Consider the following 18,965-nt stretch of genomic DNA (forward strand, 5'->3'; position numbering starts at 1 on the left):
CTTGCTCCGCGCGGGTGTGGGAAAGTGCTTTGGACGCGCTCGCCTCAACAAACAATTGCCCCTCGCGTTCCCATTCGCTCGTCCCGCTTGCGAAGCCGACCCGGTGACTTTTTTTTTCTTCCCCTTCTTGCGCGCCAACGTTTATTTTGAAGGTGGCCTGTTGCGAAAGGCCGCCGGCTCTTGTTTGAAGCCGTCATGGAGGAAATGTTGGGGGCGTTATCGTTTCAGGATGTTCGATTTCAAACTCACGGCTGAGTAAAATAAACAAACAAACCCGAGAGTGGCGATTGCCGTCTTAGTGTTGTGTGTCCACTGGGACGCGCGTCTCTCAAATAAGACAGAGCGGCCCAGCGCACACGCGCGCACTGGAATGAGCCCGCTTAGACGTTTGACGGCAAGAAAAAGGTCCGACGGTTTACGTTTGGTGACGGCGACTCCACACGGATGGTGATCTCGCCCAAGCGGGAGCAAAGCTCTTCCGCTTTGCTCCCGCCCTTTCATTTCCTTTTCTTGTCTTTGGCCTCATGATCGCCCCTCCTGCCCTCTTTCTCTTTTCCCATCCGGACATTTTCCTTTTTCTGGGCAAAGCCTTTCTTTCTCCTTCCTTTTCACTTTCTCCCCGGATTCTATTTTTTTTTTAAATTCTTTTTTGCCCCCTTCCCCCCCTCCTGATCCTTCTTGTCCTTTCCCCTTCCCGCCCCTCCTCATGGTCTTATTTTCCTTTTGGTCGCGATCTGGGGATTGGCGTAGGGAAACGGAGGGAACGTGTCGATACAGTCGACACAAAGCCGCTCTCTCTGCGTGCGCACGGCATCAACACACAGCAGCGGGCCAACGCCTCGCGCAGGCCAACGTTTCTTGTCAGCTCAAAGGCCCCCCCCCCCCGGGCAAGATCCGACTCGAAACTAAAGACCGCACTTCAACGTGAAATCAAGGTCACGGTCATCTTTGTTGTCAAATATGCTTTATGTATGACATGCAGCATAGATGAAATGTCTTCCTCTCCATCCTCAGTGCAAACATGCTGTGCATGAAACACACACACAGCTAAGACAAGTTAGCAGCTACACTGTATAGAAGACATCATCTGTCATCTGAACAGTATCAACGGTTTCGACAATGTAAACGGCATAAACAATGCCACTTGTGGGTCAAGTGAGGTCGTGCATTGCGAAATTGCGCAAGACGCAGATGTCAGAGGATGAGGGGAGGAAATGCAGAAGTGCGAGTGAAGCGCACTTACGCAGTGAGCCTTTCCACCGTTTGATGTCACGCCCTCCCCATTGATCGATGGCCACTTCGATGGCAGTTTCATTCAACAGCAGGTGGCGGCGCAGGCCATAACGGCAGCTCCCTCAACTGGATGAAAACAAAACAAACAAACGGATGTGTTATTTTAGAAGGGGAACCAAAAAATTGTTGGGTAGACTCAACGCTTCAAGACAAGAAAACGCAAACTACATCTCCGAAAAAGTTCCTCGCAAAAAAATAAGAAAGAATCAGAAGAGCGCGTGTCGGTGTGATCATGCTGAAGGGGGGGGGGGGGGGGGGGGGGTGCGAGCATGTCAGCCATCGAGTGCGTATTAGCGCCGCGGGCTGCCTTCGCTGCCCTCGGACGTCCGGGTAAGCGATGGCGCCCGGAAGCGTGCGCGAGGAGGAGAGCCGGAGAGCAAAGCCCCGAGGCTCTTTTGGGCCGCCGGGCCGGCTTCTTTTCAGCCTCCTCCGGCAATTAGCGGCCGGAGACGCCCCGGTGCCCAGCTGGAATGTTCAAAGGCATCCAACTCCACATGCGGCCAGAGCGGGAGGGGGGGGAAGGTCACTTCAATTCCGGAGGGCGCCGGAAACCAGTTGTTTCTGTTCCGTGTGTGCGCGTGAACAATGCCTGCGCACCGTGTTAATAATTCAAAAGCAAAGATCATTCCTCCAACACGCCGATTGCTCATTTCCAGATGTTTTTGTTCTCCTGTTGCAACATTAATGCAAACACCCGCGGTTATTGAATTTCCTTTTTTTTTTTTTGAAGCCGATGCTTTCCCAAACGGAGTTAAGAGAAGGTCAAAGTAAAATTGCTCCACTTTTAATTCCTTTCGGGGCATGATTCATAATTTAAAGGCATTCAGCGTCTTGTGATGACGTGAAATGATGTGGAAAGTGGGAGGGCGTGAACCTGTGGCACGTGTCTCTGATGATCGGATTGAAGACGGAGATTCTCCCCCCCGCCCGAGACATTTTATTCATTTACATGTTTTGATAAGATGCTTGCAATAACAATCGCGAATAAAATGCATGAGTAATGGGGGATCCTTGCTGTAAAATCTTGCACTACCACTGGCGGCTGCGACCAAAGCGCATTTTAAGCTTTGATACAAATTGAGGCCCAGTTAAGTTACTTTTTCATGACATTGTAGATTGCAGAACCACCCCCCACCCGCCATCATCACGACTGCCACCCCCCACCACTATTCCATCCGTCAATTGTCGCCACTCTCGGGGGCATTTAGCATTTGACAGTTGCAGATCAGGCAGTTATTTTCCCGCAGCGAGTACAAGCTGTCGACAAATGTGCTGCTCTGACCCCGCGTCTCTTTGAGGGCACCCCCCCCCCCCCCCCCCCGCTTGCGATCAGCCGAGGGAGAATGGAGTCCTGCAAATAAATGCAAGATCCGGACTTCGGACACTTGGACACAAGCCAAAGACGAGTCGCGCGGAAAGCCTGCAATCTGTCTTTTTCCCACTAGAGGGCAGCAGAAGACCAGTTGAGACTTGGGGGGGGGGGCCAATTTCGGTTCGAGCATCGCCCGCCGAGAAAGACGTCTCTTAAAAAGAAATTAAGGATTTAAGATTGCAATTATTTTTTTAGAATGGAGTCCTAATTTTATATATATATGAATCCAGGGTGAGGATGATGTCAGTCTGAGCTTGGTTCTGTCATCAGATCAAAAAAAAAAAGAAAAAAGAATGGGGGTGGTAAGATGGCCCTCCCGTGGCTGTCAGCACATTTTAATGATCGCCCAAGCCAGGTCCACCCCACCCCGCCCCACCATCCAGTCCCGTCGCAACTTTCCCATGCAAACGTTATTGTTGAAGAAAAAAAGGGCAGTTCGTGCAGAATTTTGTCAACACGGTTCACATAAAAAGTGACTTTCTGCTCATAAACGGCCCTCTTCTCGCTTGTGATTTCAGAGGCCAACTCGATGGCATATGTTTTCATCACGAATATCGAAAAGGATCCAAACAACAAAACAAACTTTAAAAAGGTCCGTTTTGATGAACTCGCCTTCCTTTTTGTCGGAAATTGGACGAAACGTCTAAGCGTTTTGGAGCAAATTGTCGTCCGAGACGGACGACTGTTGCTGTCAAACGTAAAAAAGGAAGTCCGACGAAATGCTGCTATCTTTTGCGTTCTCTCCATTGGTCCAATTTCCAGATGAAAGACTCAAGCGTCAAGTCCTGCTTTGGGCCTCCCCTGCGTGGAGTCGGGTGACCTTCAACCAAAATGAGCCCATCGGGACTCCCGAGCATTTGGAGCGCCATTTTCAAGCGCATGAGCAAATGCCAACGGATCCCTCCGAACGCCAACGTTGGACTGACGAGGGCTCGCCGAGACCGAGCGCCGTGAAAAGAAGGCCCGAGGCCATGATTGGGGGCGTGGCCATATCTCCAGCACATCACATCACGGCGGGCGTCATGTTGCCGCCTGCGTTGGACGGCGAAGATCAATGGCACCTGCCTTCCCTTCTACCTCAAGACCAAAATGGAGTCTTGCTCTCATTTTTGGGAGGGACGCGTCGCGTGGCGTCGCAGCGCCCGCGGTCGTGCAAGGAAGTGGTCGGCCGGCAGCACAAAAGGCAGTTCCCTCCCCTGCTGCTGCTGCTCCTTTTCTGCGCTCAACGGCGAAAGCGTTGCTTCCGCACGTTGAAGCTGAGAAAAGAGCCCCGTCCAATCTCAGTTGCGCTGGAAATGACTCCGAAGCGGAGCTCCCGCGCCGTGTTATGACACCAGGCGGCGGGTGTCCTTTGATACCGTCACGGCCCCTTTTGCCTCATTAGTTAAACACACTTTCTTCGTTTTGAACAATACCGTAGCTTGGCGTCTCCCTCGGCCCCCCCCACCCCCCCCCCCCTCCTCCCTTCTGCGCGGATGCTCGCAGGGCCTGCAGCGGAGTCGCAGAGAGGCCCCCCTCTGGTCCTAACAGCTTTAATACTTGTAATTATCTCTTGCTGGGGGAGGCTGGAAATTGGATTAGGATGGTGAGTCTCAGCTGAATGAATTACCTCCATCTCCCCACTTGGTGGGCCGCACACTGATAAAGTGCAGCGGGGTTGGGGGCGGGGGGGCAACGGGATTTTGGATTGAGCCTTAGCATTCATGGCTTCCTTGTGGAAAAATGACATTTTCCAAGAGAAGGCAGCGGCGTGCCGGCGGTATCTGCCCGACACATGTTTCATCTGCTCCCGCTCTCCTGGAAAGGCAATTACCGGCGGCGTTATCGCCCCCCAAATGGTGACGACTTTGGCAGCGCGGCAGGCCAAGCGTCGCAGCCGCCGTGTTTTAGCGGCGCCGCGCCTTCACTTTTCTTTCCAAAAGTTCAAATCCGACATCACCGTTTCAAAGCGGAACTCTGGCAAATAACAAATCGGAATGCAAAGTGTACGCTTTCCATCGTTTGGGAGCGCCAAATCTGACACGTGCAAGCTAACCGAGCTAAGAAGCTAATGTCTTGCCTTAGCCGTAGCAAAGCCCCGCGCTCGTCATCAAGAGCGCCGCGCAAACCGATGCCTCAATTTTGGGATTGATTGGCCGCCATTTTTTTTTTTCTTTTCATCCCTTCTTGCCAAAGTTGCATAGCGACAGGCGGAACAAGTAAATGTCGCTTCCGCTTGCGGGTCTGCCAGATGACGCGAAGGCAGCCCCGCATTGATCTCAACGGAGCATGAGAAAGATGAGCATGTTGCCCACGAGGGCTTTTGAATGGATTTTCTCCGCAGGCCACGTCGCTCGACACTGAAAAGCCTCGCCGGCGCAGCGCTGCGAGTCTGCGTACGTTTTGCGGGCTAACTGCTTTGAAATGAGCATTTTATTTGAGATCGTCAAACACGGACGGCCCCCTTTAAATGAAACCAAAACGACCTCAACTAAGCTGAACTAAAGAGACGTTGCCCTCGGCGGGGCCGTTAAAGACCCTCATTTCATTTGGAACGGCGCCAATGTTGCTTTGCACTTACTTTCTTTCTTTCTCTCTTTATTTAAGGGCGCCGTTCCTTTGGAATTGGAAGTTCCCGCTGTGCCGTGGCGAGAACGGAGGGCAAACTAGGCCCGGCGCGGGCGCTCAGACACCCCCTCGTCTTTTCCACTTCCCATTCCTTTAACCCCCCACCGAGGACAATCCTGGAAGGTAGATAAAAAGAACAACAAAAGATAATTAAATGGGGGGCGGGGGGGAAGGGAGGGAAACAGTCGGGGTTGGATTTGGGCACAGTGAGGGTTTGGGCTCAGCCCTCCAAACATTTACACTCCGCATTTGGACCGTCTTATCACAATAAAAGACGCTCTCATTTGCATTTGTCCAATTGCAAAAGCGGCCCCCTTTTTTTTTTCTGCCTCTCTTAACATTTACGACGGGATTATCACTTTATCGCTCGGACGCGCCCTGTTGACAAAATCTGAAATTAGAATACAGTCATGGCTCACGTCGACGGCGCTGCAGCTATTTAGACTCGCCGGGATTTAATATTCATTGCTTTTGCAGCTTGGTTGGTTTTAGGGCGCTATCACCCTTATCCACCCTCCTCCCGACCCCGCCCACTCGCGCACCCGCCACCGCCTTCTATGACTGGGACAGCGGCCCGCTGCAGCCCCCCCCCCCCCATGGTCCCCGAAAAACATCCCCCCCCCCTTGCGCGCTGTCCCCAATCACTCTCCCCGTCCTTGTTTTTGATCTTCAAACGCCGGTCGGTATAATGACTACAAATCAGGGATGAAGGTGAGTGATCACAACGTGGCCCACCCATCCCAGCTGGCCTTTTTACTCCCCTCCCATGATGCACGGCGCCCCGCTCTTCCCCGGAGTGAGCGAGAGCAAGAGAGAGAGAGAGAGAGAAACGGCTCCAAAGCGGGAATGAACTTGAAAACATGAATGGCAACAACACGCACTCATCAAGAGGCCAAGACGGCGAGGAATATTTTGGGGGGGGATCTTGACAATATGCGGGTCGGCGTTCGAAGCCGAGTCTCATCACACATTCCCGAAACGCGCGTTCATCAAAGATGCGCACGCGAGCGGCGGTTTGCGGACGTGTGGCGCGCGTGAAAACGGGCAAGCTCGCCCGGACCGCCGTCGTCCAGCTATTCCGCGGTCAAACAAACACGCCGGCAAAGTTCGGTCTTGTCGTGCGGACGTTTTCGAGAGTTGTCCAAAGTTGGCGGGTTTAACGGCCGTGCAGGTTGCAAGAATTAAAAAGTGTCCCGGGCACGCTGCGCCGGCGTCCTTTCACATCATAACTTCCTAATGGCTTGTTTAGATGATCGACGCCAATCAAACATCTGTTCGGCACGGCGCTTTATCAAGAGGAGCGCCTGCCGACCTCCGACTGACCTCCACGGCGGCCGCTATGTTTTGAAGCCCAGCATAAGCGAGAGTTACTTTTATGAGGACCGTTTACCTTGGTGGAGGTCTGGCCTGTCGCCACTTCTTTCTCCTTAAAGTGCCCGGCAAGAAAAAATGTTTCGCTAGGGAGCGGGGGGGTGACATTTTTTTCTCCTCCAAATGGATGGCAATTTCCCACCATTTAGCACCTGAAGGTAATTAGCTAGAAGAGATTGCGGAGTGAGAAACACGTTCACGGCACATTAACTCTCGTACATTCTCCAGTTGCAGCGAATTAATAGGAAAGATTAAAGTTTAAAGAGAGCAAATGCCATTAGCGCAGGCGCGCGCCCAACCGCCCCGCGCCGTCCTCCGCCTTTTTTACGAGAAGTCTGGATCTTTGCGCGGCGGCGGCGGCCCGGCGGTACGACGGCAGAGGGTAATAAGTGGCGCAAATGAGAGCGAGGCGCGGCTCGGCAAAGCGCGGCCATGAAGAGCTCCCGCGGGCCGGGCCGGCATTTTTCATCGCCCGCCGACGCGCCGTTAAGCCGAGCCCGCGTCGGCTTTCCCTTCGACCGACCCACGCGCAATTCTATTTCCGTTGACGTGAAATGAAAAGCCATCCGTCCGGCCGTTCAAGCGCCCCCCCCCCCCCTCGTCTTTCAAGAAACAAAGACCGGCCCAACCAGAAAGGGCCCCGTGGGTGACATCAGACTTTGATGTCGTCTGCGTGTGAGCGCGAGCCGTGGCCGACAGCAGCCGCTCGTAATCGCGCTCATTTTCTCCGTGTGTCCCGTTCAATAAAGGGCCGAGCGTGCTCAGCGGCGGCCTGCAAAAACACGGCCGGTGGGTAAACAAGGCGCGGCCTCGGCTATGGCGAGCGTCGTTTCCTCAGAAGAAGGCGGACGACAGTATGCATGTTGCGCTTTGTTCTATCCTCGTGAATTGAAATTCTGCGTTTATTCTGTGCGCGCAAATTCCACGTGAGGAAAAAGTTTGCCACATCGTAACGACGGCCTGCGTTACAGTGCCCCCCCCCCCCGCTTTTTTTTTTTAAATTCTGAGATCTGCAGCAAATTTTGCTGGGGGATCCTATAGGCCGTTAAGCATGGAGTAATTTTATCCTAGTTTCCTTAATGACGCCATAATGGCGAGTGAATTTCTTAACTAAAGAGCAGAGAACATTGTGAAGGTCAACTTCATCTGTCGACTCCCTCATGCGCTTCTCCCGGAGATTGGAAAAGTCGGGCGTTTTTGGAGGCGTCATTAATAACGCTAAAGCTGAAGGCCTATTTGCGTCCTGGCTTTCTACCTTTTAATGGCGCTCTGTCGCTCGCGCTCTCTTTTGCGCAGGCCTCTCATGCAGAGAGAATGAAGAAAGAGAGGCAGGAAATGGCAGCTCGCTGACATATAGATCGCAGACGCGGCGCCGCACTGATTTCGACGCCATGCCTTCATCGTCACTTTCATCATTTCGCCTTAGTGCTTTTATTTCGCCAATGGATGAAACACTTGACGGGACAAAATGCCAACTGGAACCCCCCCGCCCCCCTTCTCACAGTCTAATGAGAATTACCATCTTGCCGAGCCTTGAAATGCTCGCCGCTTTGTCCCGATCGCCTTACGTATTGTTCCGAGTCAGTCATTTGTCACAGCCGGGCATGGCGGCGCGCTAATCAACGCCGCGCGCTCTGCGGGCGACTCCTTTCTTTCCTATGCTGCCATGGCAACTCCGGCCCGAGAAAGGTTGCAGGCCGCGGGACGGCGCCGCTGGCACCGAGCACTCGGGCGTCTTCTGAAAGCTCTTCATTCAATCTGATTTATTTGGGGGAATCCCGATAACTTTGAACCACAATCGATGTCGCTGGAGTTGAAAAGTCTCAAATAGTCATCTCATGCGGTCCCAAACTGATCTTTGTCAACCCGCCTCGGGTCTCATAGCGAAGGGCGGGTTTCGAGGAAGACAAGGTGAAGCGGCATTTCGCCGCTCTGCTGAGCGCCAAATGGAATACGTTCCCGAGAGAGGTGAAGCCAATCCGGGTTGAAAGCCAAGCTTCTCTTCAGTTTTTTTCCATCGAGGCTTTTGCGCATTTTGAAAGTCAATTTCAATCTCCGCGGTCTCTTGGCCATTCCAAAAAGCGACTTTTGCTGGCCATCTTTCGGTTGGAAAAGACGCCGTTAAGAGGATAGAATCGCAATTTAGGAGATTAAAGTGAACGAGGCAAAAATAAATAAAAATCATAATAATTATGATTAACCCCCCCCCCCCACACACACACAATCACAATATTAAAAGAGACGTTACGAGAACTAAGAGGGAATATTTGTGCTGGTATCGGTTTGTAAAAACAAAACAAAAATAAAAGTGCTATCCAACATCCCTCGTCGCGACAATGCAAAAAAAGTGAGAGTAAAATCGGACCGCTTTCAGAGTCTCATTTCTTCCAGATGAAATGCGAATAACAATCCACGCAGAGGGCTATTTAGGCAGCAATTCTTTGGAGTGCCACCAGAGGGAGCCTGCGCACCACTCATCCTCGGCGAAGCGCACTTTGACGATCACTGACCTCCAGCGTTTCATTGACTGACACAGACGGAATTGATCCCGCGCACGCCAAACAAGTCACTCTCTGAAGTGTTTTTTTTTTTTTGCATTGGAATACGGAGGCATCCTTGCGCCATTATTGATGGTTGCGTTACGCAGCGTACGGACCGGCTCGACGCCGACTAAAGCGTCGTCTCGGCTTTTCTTTGCCCTCTCTTTTTGTCACCGCTTGCCGCAAAGGTGAGGCAATTTGTTTCCATCTAAAAAGCGGCGGACGCCGACCGTTCGCACTCCGATTGCCGTTGAACTCTTTTAACGAGCCGCTGATGTGACAACATCGGGCCCGATCGGACCCGGCGAGTGAACTTTAACTGGGAGCGCTTCGCCGAGCGGTTTCACTGAGATATCCGAGCGGACCGAAAAAAAACTGGCCGGTGTATCCTCCCGGCTGGGGACGGAAGGGAGCGGGGGGAAAAAAAAAAAGTGAGGCGTGCTGAGGCATGTGCACGCTTGAGTGCATTCAAATCTCCCCAAAGTCTCCGCTTGACAGTGATCAATGTTACAATATGCTAAATGCACGCCGCCGTCACGTATACGTTTCTATTCCGGCGCCGTGCGTGAGACAGTCGCGGTTCTGAGGGGGGGGGGCAGCGGGGGCCAGTGCCCCTGTAGCACCGATTCTGGCCCCCCCTGTGGCCCCCCCTCCGAGCGCAGATTACGCAGTCGTGCCGAGTCGCCGACGCGAAAGGTGGAACCAAAGTGCGTGATTTAACATTCTAGTCGGACCCTTTAGTGCGCTGCGCCATTTAAAAATGAGCGGGAAAATGAGAAGCAGTCCGCAGAGAAGGAAATTACCACCACATGAGTGCTATTTGCGTGTGCGTGTGTGCGCGCGCGCGCGCGTGTGTGTGTGCGCGTGTGTGTAACTTTTTTAGTCTCCCTTTTTATTTAACAGGATCAATATATAAGGCATTGCCTTTTAAAAATTGGATAATTATATGCATGTAAAACATCGAGCTTCAGTGTATTTGCAATTTTTGTCCCCGGCAGGCTGGTACCATATCATCCCCTGGCTTGAATATTCTCAACAGACGTCTTGTTACGCTTGCAGACATTTTAGCCCTCCTAATACTGTTTTTTTCTCATCACTGTAATGTTATGACTACAATTTCAAAGTCTGAAGAAATAAAAAGTCAAATAAGATTTCGAATCTGTCTTTTTAGCCCTGGGGTGAATGCGCCCCCCCCCATCAAAACCCCTGGCCCCAGCCCGGCCCCCTCAGTGAAATTGATCCAGAACCGCCCCTGGCGTGAGACGCAGCTCGAAAGCTGCGACCCCGGAATAAGACCGGCGCGGAGAAACTTTGGGTTTGCCTCACGCATCCCTTTTGGACTAAAAGCTTTGAAGATGGCGGACAGCGCGCCAGCGTGCGTTGGGCGTGGCTCGCGCTACTATCGAGTGCGGCACCTGACTTGACATGGACGCAAACGGCACTCGGGGCCATTCATGATCACCTCTACGCACTGCAAATGCCTTGGTGAGCGCGCGCGGGAGACGGCATAGTGGCATGTAAGCAGCGAGGTCGAGCGATTAGCCGCTTCATGCATAATAAAATCAGCTGGGGCGAGGGCGCCACCGGCATCATGTCGAGAACTCCAAGTCAACGACCCCCTTTTATGACCTTGATGCCGATATAAACGGCGCGACGCTCGTGTAAATACAATTAAAACGGTGACTGCACAGTTAAGTGCGTCGGTGGAGCAAAGTTTTGCTGACTGTAAGCCGTCACAGGCATCAATTCGGGTTTTTTTTTTGGGGGGGGGGGGTTAGGAATGCAAGTCTCGGCATCGCTAACACCGTGAGCGGCGAGTGTATCGGTGAAGCAGATGTCTCTCGGCTGACGCGGAGCTTCTTTGGTTTTATGAGCCGAGGCAGGCAAGGCGATGACGCAAGGACAGGCCGACAAATGTCAACAGCGAGCGGAGAGGATTGACGGCCCCCGTGGAGGCAGAGCGCAACCTGCGGACCGTCAGCCAAATGCGGCCCGCCGGACAATTGGAAAAACCGGCAAATCGTTCGACCCAAGTCCCTCAAACACCGACGGTGAGAACCGAGTCCTCAATCATCCCTTAGGACCCAAAGCTTGAACGCAGATCCTTAAAAGTAAGCCGTTGCGACATCACCGACTTTGATCGACTCCACTCGCATCACATTGTGAGCGAGGAGGGAAGTGGCGCTTCCACTGCGAGCAGTCTTGCCTTGGCGCAAGGAGCAACTCGTGCCGCCTCTGCCCATTGCCCGTGCCGGGGGCGGGTTCCTCCAACTGCTTGAAAGCGCTCATTTTTCAGCCCCCCCCCCCCCCCCCACCACCAATCGGACGGCTGCTTTTCGACAGGATCTTTGCTCATTCGACCTGATCCGCCGTTGCTTTGGCCATCCCTCATCATTTTTGGGCCTCATTGACTATTTTTTCCCCGAGAAGATATGAAGCATTCAGACCTCATTTACATCCTTATTTTTCAATTTGCTGCCGCACTAGTTTAATTTATTCCATATAATTTCTCCTTGTGAGAGGGACATTAATCATTGCCTGTTCCTTTTCGTGCCTCTGGGATTTCCCCCCCCCCCCCTCCCCTCGAAATCAATAAAATAAAGGCTCTTCCTCTGCTGAATATGATAAAACAGTTTTGCCAAGGGATAGCGCTGTCCTAGCACCAACCGCACCCCCCCCCCCCCCCCCGCCCGGGCCCCCTCCTTGTTTTATTCATTTGGACTTCCGCGCTTGTTTATGTGTCTCTCTGTGCTTGTCGCTAACAAAGGAAAAGAGCTGCGACCGTCCGTCCGTCCGTCCGCCCGGCGCAGCCATTCGTTTTATCATCTGCTCACCAGTGGCCTTCTTCTTCATCATCTCCATAAGACGCCTTTTTTTTTATTTTTTACATTTTATCTTTTAATGGCCGACGTGAGATCATCAGGTGTGAAGAAAGGGGAGGTTGTTCTAGAAATTTAACTGTCCTTTGCAAATTGATTCACACTCGAGCGGCGCACAAGGTCCAGTAGGTAAATTAGCGGGAGGGACGCGGTCTTCATCCTCGTGTCTTTTGCGGCCTTAAAATGGACGCTTGCTTTACGAAGAACATTTCCCGATCTTACTTTTAGTGGCGGCCTTGCTCATTACCACGGGGCGTTAATCTATATTAAATTATTACCGAGGGGGGGGGGAAGGTCTCCAAGAAGAGTTCAAGTGCCCGACATCAACTCTTAATGACATCATTCTTCTGCTGTCATTAAGGATATTAAAAATGCATTAAAGAGGAAAAAGTACTGCTGAGTGGCGACAAATCGGCTCGCGTTCGCCCCTCAAGATTTCCGACGACAAAAGTACTCCCATTGTCTTTTTTTTTTGGAAACCCTCACACACTTTTTCTGCAGTTTGGGAAACGGTGCCCAAAGATTGATGCTCGGGCTTTTTTTGGGACTTTTATGGGCCCCCGGGCCCCGCAAGCGGCTTTTCTAATGCTCTGGGCTTCCAAAAGTGAAGATTGCTCACACGGGCTCTGCTTTCCGGTGTTTTATAAGCTACGAGCTGCCCTTCGTGTTCGTTGCACTTTACATCCTGCCACTACTTAACGTTCGCACTCCATTTTGTCGCTCGGTCAAGGCCCAGTGACCACGTACAACAATTTCATTTGCGCGAGAGGTGTTTGAATGGCTTCTGGTTGGATGGTTGGAAATCGAAGCATCCGAGCACGCATTTGATCGACGTCGGCCCACGTTCGGCGCCCTCGCGGCCCATTGCTCTCCCGCATTTGCCACCGAGTTGTTGTCGTCGCTTGTTCAATTCATCTGAAACGCGAGGCCTTAGGCGACCCCGTGTAGCTTCGCGGCGCATCTTGTTGCGGCCGCTTTACCCCCAAATAGGCTCCAAAAGTTGCCAGAAACGAGTCGGGGATGTTTTTTATTGAGCACACAAGAGCATTGCACCTACTGAAAATGAGTTTTTTTTTTTTTTTTTTTTTTAGCACCGAGTCCTGTTATTTCTCGATACAATGGAATGAATGTTCCAATGGCGAGTCGATTTGATGAAAAATGCGGCCGAAAAATCGTGGAATGGAACCGGTACGCTTTGCAAACTCCCCTCCCTCCCCCCCAAGCGCTCGGCATCGGTCGGGCCGGTGGGAAATGAAAAGGAGGAGCGCTAATGGCGACGCGCGACGGCGGAGGCCCGCCCGGCTCAACGGGACACCCGCGGCCGGGCCGGCCGGGCCCGGCGCTCGTAAAACTGATGAGGTCTTAGCGGGGCGATCGGATTCTAATGTGAATCCGAGTGAAAGGGAGCTCCCTGCCAAGGCTCTCCCACTCTGGACAATCCAAGATGACATCCCCCGCCACGGCGGCTAATAATCATCGCAGAGGGAGGGGTCTTTTATGGCGGCGGGCCCCATCAAGAAAGGCGGCAATTCTGCCTTTTGCTTAATGCTCATCTCTTGGGAGCGCCACGCGATCAGACTTTCCCGGCATTCTCTTTGCGGGTTGTTGACAAAGGATGTGCAAAGAAATACGGAGGGATGACAAGCTTGGGATGAGGAGGAGGAGGCCCGCTCCACAACTCTTTCTGAACCTCGCTAGCGCCGTGCGCCAAGGGGACAAAAGCCAGCGCTCATCGGCGCTGGGTCAAAGCTGCTCTCGAAACCAACCAAGCGCGGTTCTCCCCCCTGAAAGAACGGCAAGACATTATTCGGCTTCCTACTTGTGATCTCGAGGCCGCGAGAAAGCGCGCAAAGCCGCGGCTGACCGCTTCGAGCGGGAAGAAAGACTAAAGGAGGGACACAATGCGCTCTTGCGGTGGGCCTGCGGGTCCCGAGGCCGACAAACGGGGTCGCCGGGGCGACGCTTCCACCGCGGCGGCCTGTGACCCCCATCACACACTCACGAGCCTTCAACCCGAAGCCTTTCCAAAGTCGGGTGCTCAAAAGAAGTAAAAATGGAGGAATCCAGCTAAAGGAACTGGATGAGTTATCGGCCCGCTCCCTTTTGGGAAGTGATTTTGCGTGCTGTTTCGGGAAAAAAAATAATAATACAAGAGAGGAAAAAAAAAAAAAAGAATCAAATATTGTTCATATTTAAAAAAAATGAACGAAAGCTGCCCTGCCGTGCCTCACCAAGGGCAGCTTTTTGAAACTCGACGAGCTGCAACGCAATTTCTACGACGTTTGACTAAAATGAAGACTAAAACTAGACCCAAAATAGCCAAGCTAAAAGGTTGTACCAAATACGAAATCGAAATAAATTGTTCCATCAAAACGTGAGCACTTCAATGAAGAGGTCTTGGTCATAATACAAGGGGAAAAAGTGGCATGGGAAAATCAACCCCCCCCCCCCCAAAAAAAAGGGCATCATTTTTTTTCTAGAGTTCTTCCTGGCAGCGAATGTTAAACGGCCGTGAGCCGCGTGGTATTGCCCCCCCTCCCCCGTTAGCCCTATTTGGCCACTCTGGCTCACGCTCATAATGGAGCGCCTCCTGCTGGGATTAGAAATGAGCCCGCAATCAATAGCGATGGAAAGGAAGAAAAGAGAGCGGCGCGGCGAGCGCCGCTGGCCTCGCTTGGGGGGCAAACGATAGCGTTTGAGGGAGAGAAAAAAAAAGCGCTTTTCACTGTGACAACGTTGTAATTGTCCCTCGGGGGAGCGCCGGCGCGCTTGTTATTCCAAAACAAACTCTCCCCGTTGGCCACTTGTGTCGAACGGCGACTACGCGCGCACGCGCGGCGTCAGGAAGTAACGCTCCACAGAGGCGCACATCAATGAATACGATGGACTTTTTTTGCTCCGGATGGACTGCGGATCAAAAAAACAAACAAACAAAAAAAAAAAAAAACAAACTCGAATGGCAGCAGGTGCGCGTTGACTGCGAGTTTGAATGCGACCGGCTCTTTTTGACCACAGCCTCATTTCAATGAGGAGAGGCTGAGCGCATCTGATTTTTCGCTCCAAACGACGCACCGCTCGGTTTTGGAAAGACTTTGACTTGGTCTCCTTTTCTTTCCGCCTGGCATTTGAGCAGCGGTGTGTAGACTTTGGATCGGTCCGCGCGAGTCGAGTTGGTGACACGAGCGAGACAACGGGGCCGGTCGGCCGTATGGGGAACAGAAGGACGTCCCGTCGGGCGATCGCTCGGAGGTTGGCCCTTTTTAGCATAACAAGCGAGGCACAAGGGGGGGGGCGTCGTCGATGCGCGCGACGCGACGTAAGGAGCGGGAGATTGATGGCCTTTGAACAAAAGTCAACACGCCAAGCGAGGCTGACGGGCGAGTTAATGGCGCCGCGTCGTGTTCATCAAATCAACATTATGTCAGCGGGCCTCCCGGGGCCGCCGCGTCACGCTCGCATTCGTCTTCCCGGACGCGCAATGGAGCCGCGCGACGCCGTCCCGCACTTGCAGGCGCTGCGGAAAAACCAAAGCGCCAGCAAATATCATCTGGACGTCAAGGCTGATGGGCAGTGCGCCCGATGCTCGCTTTACATCCACAAATGCTCTTTTTTTTTTTTTTGCGGGTCTGGCCCTCCGCCCGAACACGGCGCAAAACAAAACACGTCAGAGACCATTTGCATCGCGCAACACTCCGAAGAAGGCGAAAAAAAGATGAATTCCAAAAACAAAGCTGCAAAAGGGAGCGGTCGCAGGTGTGTTGCGCCTCAAGTCAGGCGGGGCTCTCCTTGCAGAAGATGGAAGTCGCCCCCCCCCCCCCCCTTTTCCCCGCTGGCAATTTTGACATGTTATCATTGAAGTCAATGAGCCAATCGGCAATTGACGGCGGCGAGAGCGGGATGAGTGTATTGAGAACGCGGTCACACAGCCAATCTCCCGCTAAAGAGCGGCGATAATGTAATAACGCCGGCCGAACGGCTCCCATTCATCCCGACGCCACCTGATCATTGCTTGAATGGAATCGCGCCTGACGAGGCCGCAAACGGACGCAAACCTCCGGCAATATCGCCGGGATGTGCTTTTTTTTTTTGCTTATTGTTCCACGTTGCTGTCGGCGAGTCATAAAAGGCGGAGGCGTCGGGACCCAAATGGCAAAAGAGATTGAAGCCCCCTTCTCGCCCGCGCTTCCGAAGGCTGTTTGGAAACGCCGCCAAACAACAGCGCGGCCCTTGCCAGCGCAAAGCGCTTTGGATCGCTCACCCCAAATCACACTTTGCCGTCCGTCCGTCAATCGAATGCGCTTAAATGGCCGCCAGCCGTCGACGGTGGAGAAATGACTCGTCCGCCTTCCATCCCCCCCGCTCGCCCCCCTCCCACCTCAAAGATGCCATAAGAAGGGAGCCCGGCAGTTAAGGACGTGGGAAATACGTGAGGGTGCAAACAAAGCTGAACGCTAATTGAGAAAAGAGAGCGACGCCAAGAGGTGCCGTCCGCCATTAACCTTCTGCAAGGGGGGGGGGGGGGCCGTTTTGGACGTCAACGTCGGCCGCTGCGACGAGAATAAGCGCCAAAGAGAAGAAAGGCCTTTTGGGCGGCCGCGGAGAAAGTTCTGCGGGCGACGAGGCGCGCGCGCCTGCCGCGGCATTTGGGAGGCGGGAGCATCTACTTGACCACGCCGGCCACGTTCGGGCAAGAGGAGACCGATAAAACGGCTTCGACCGTTTGCTCACCGACACCAAAAGTGCCGTCAATTCTGGAGATCTGCCATTAAGGTGGCGCGGGAAACAAATGAGGCCAATTTCCACTCCAATGTCCCAACTGATATGTCAATAAAAAGGCCCTGCGGCCGCAGGATGCTCGCAGATGGATTTTTCCCTCACTGGGAGACAATCTGGTGAAGGGAGGAAGGGGGGGGGGGCGGGGGAGATTGCTCGGACCAGCCAATGTCTGGTTTCTCATTCGCGCAGCCTGCAAAAGCCCAAACTCGCTGCTTTCCCTCCCGTTCTTTATCGGCTCGCCTGGAAAAATACGGCCCATGCGATGCACTGAAAAATGATTGCAACCCTCACGGGGAATAAACGATTGACGGAGAGAAATGAGAGTCAATCCCAATCAGAGGCCGAGATTACGAGCTCACGCGCGCACTTGCCGGCCGCGATGCTTGCGCATAGAATTATGGCGTCATCTGCCGTCGATGGGGGCTCGTTAAGAACGCCGCTCATAAAGTCGCGCGTTTTCCGATAAATATCAGCCGCAACGAGGCTCGGAGACGCGCCGCGCGGGCCCGGCGACCGATGGCGATCTCGCTCGATTCTTTTGGCTCTCGGCCGCGGATGATAAATCGCCTCGGCTATTTTTTTTTTTTTACGTTCATCAAAACGCTCGCCACACGCGCGACGATGATCGGACCGCGGGCGGAAAAGCCTTAATCGATGGCAAACGGGCGTTTCGGGCACGGCGGCGGCCATTCCGACAGCCGCTCGTCGTGTTCCGCATGCCGCGCGCAAACCAGCGGGACAAATGACAAAGGATTTTTCCCTTTGACAAAACAAGTGCGCCGGCGCGCAAGACCCAAACGATTCTGGCCAAAACAGCAAAAACACGTCCGTATAATACTGATGAGTTGGTTTTTGTTTTTTTTTTTTTTAGGTGACATGACGGTGGCGGCGTTTCACGGCGGATTGAGTCGAGTTAGCCCCACGTGGCAAATACACGCGCTGCCCCCCCCCCCCCACACCCCCGTCTTAAATTTTCAAGGTTGCACCCAACGTCCCCGTCGGACGTCCTTGACTGGAGCCAGAGCAGACGTGAGTCGAGAACGGAGCGTTTGGCTAACAATGTCATGGTTATGGCCGCCGTCGCCTCAATTAGCGGGCCGGCGCTAAAACACCAGAGCTTTAAAACGGTGACATGGCCGTTAACGCGGGACACGGCGCCATTCTCCTTCGGCGAGGTGAAATCTTGTTGGCCAGCGCGTTCCGGACGGATTCGTAAAGTAGCTCCCAAATGAAAGCCAAGCGCTCATTTTTCTCGCGTTGTTTTTTTTTTTCGCCCTCCCCTTCGCTATGGAAGTGACCTCATCCAGACAGACCAAGAGCGCGAACGGCGGCGGAATAAAACCCGGCGCGAACATTAGAGCGGCTCGCCGCCATCGTCTGCGCTATCAGCGGCGCACGGCGAGATTCCGGCGGGGCTCGAAAAATACGTGGCCCGGACCGCATGCGGCTCGCGCATCATCTCTAATGTCTTTTTGCCGCTCGCCAAACAATCGAGTGAGACAAGTCGCGCGTCCATTTAGAACGCGTCGGCAAATGATCGATGACGGACGTCTCGATCGTCCGGTCGATTGCCGCCGCGACTCGCCCAAATGCAAAAAAGGCGGCTCCGTCGGAATTCCCGATCGGACGGATCGACGTCTTAGGTGGAGCCGCGAGGACGGCGTTTGGATGGCGGCGCAAATATCCATCATGAAATGTTGACGCTTCATTTTTTTTTCCCCGACGCAAAGTAAGAAAAATGCGGCCCGGAATTGAGCAGTTTGCGGCCATTTGCGCCGGCGGCTACTGCCGGGGGTGGGGGGCAAACGGTGAACTTTACAGACATGACAAATGGGGCGACGGAGGACAAGTAGCGCACGTTCTGCTACCTTCCGATGTCTTGATTGTAATGGCGCAACGAATTATTTCAGCATTTGTTGAATTACGGTTTTACCGGAAGATTTTTCTGATCTTACGACCCTCGTGCTTCACTCTATTTTACGATTGGCTTTTACTGTTGCATTCTTTTCATCATTCTCGCTCATATTGCTTTTGATTCAACTCTTCCTTTTTTTTTTACATTTCATTTTTATTGAACCATTTAACAGTTTTTGGCAGATCATCTTTTTCACACATTTATCGATTTGG

At 53.0% G+C, this 18,965-nt stretch overlaps 1 protein-coding gene across 1 annotated transcript in view; it reads right to left on the reverse strand.

The window, feature by feature from the left end:
- Positions 1 to 947: 947 nt before the first annotated feature.
- Positions 948 to 18,965, reverse strand: part of fbxl15 (F-box and leucine-rich repeat protein 15) — a 68,010-nt gene continuing 49,992 nt past the window's right edge. Inside the window, exons 8-9 of the mRNA XM_086138463.1 lie at positions 5,226 to 5,388; positions 948 to 1,359 (exon numbers count right to left, since the gene is read on the reverse strand). The gene's annotated coding sequence lies outside the window, so the exon portion shown is untranslated. The remainder of the gene's footprint in view (positions 1,360 to 5,225; positions 5,389 to 18,965) is intronic.

The sequence above is a fragment of the Hippocampus guttulatus genome, chromosome 19 (genome assembly GCF_054856545.1).
Source record: "Hippocampus guttulatus isolate MCC_2025c chromosome 19, RoL_Hgut_1.0, whole genome shotgun sequence".
In the NCBI taxonomy this organism is placed as follows: domain Eukaryota; kingdom Metazoa; phylum Chordata; class Actinopteri; order Syngnathiformes; family Syngnathidae; genus Hippocampus; species Hippocampus guttulatus.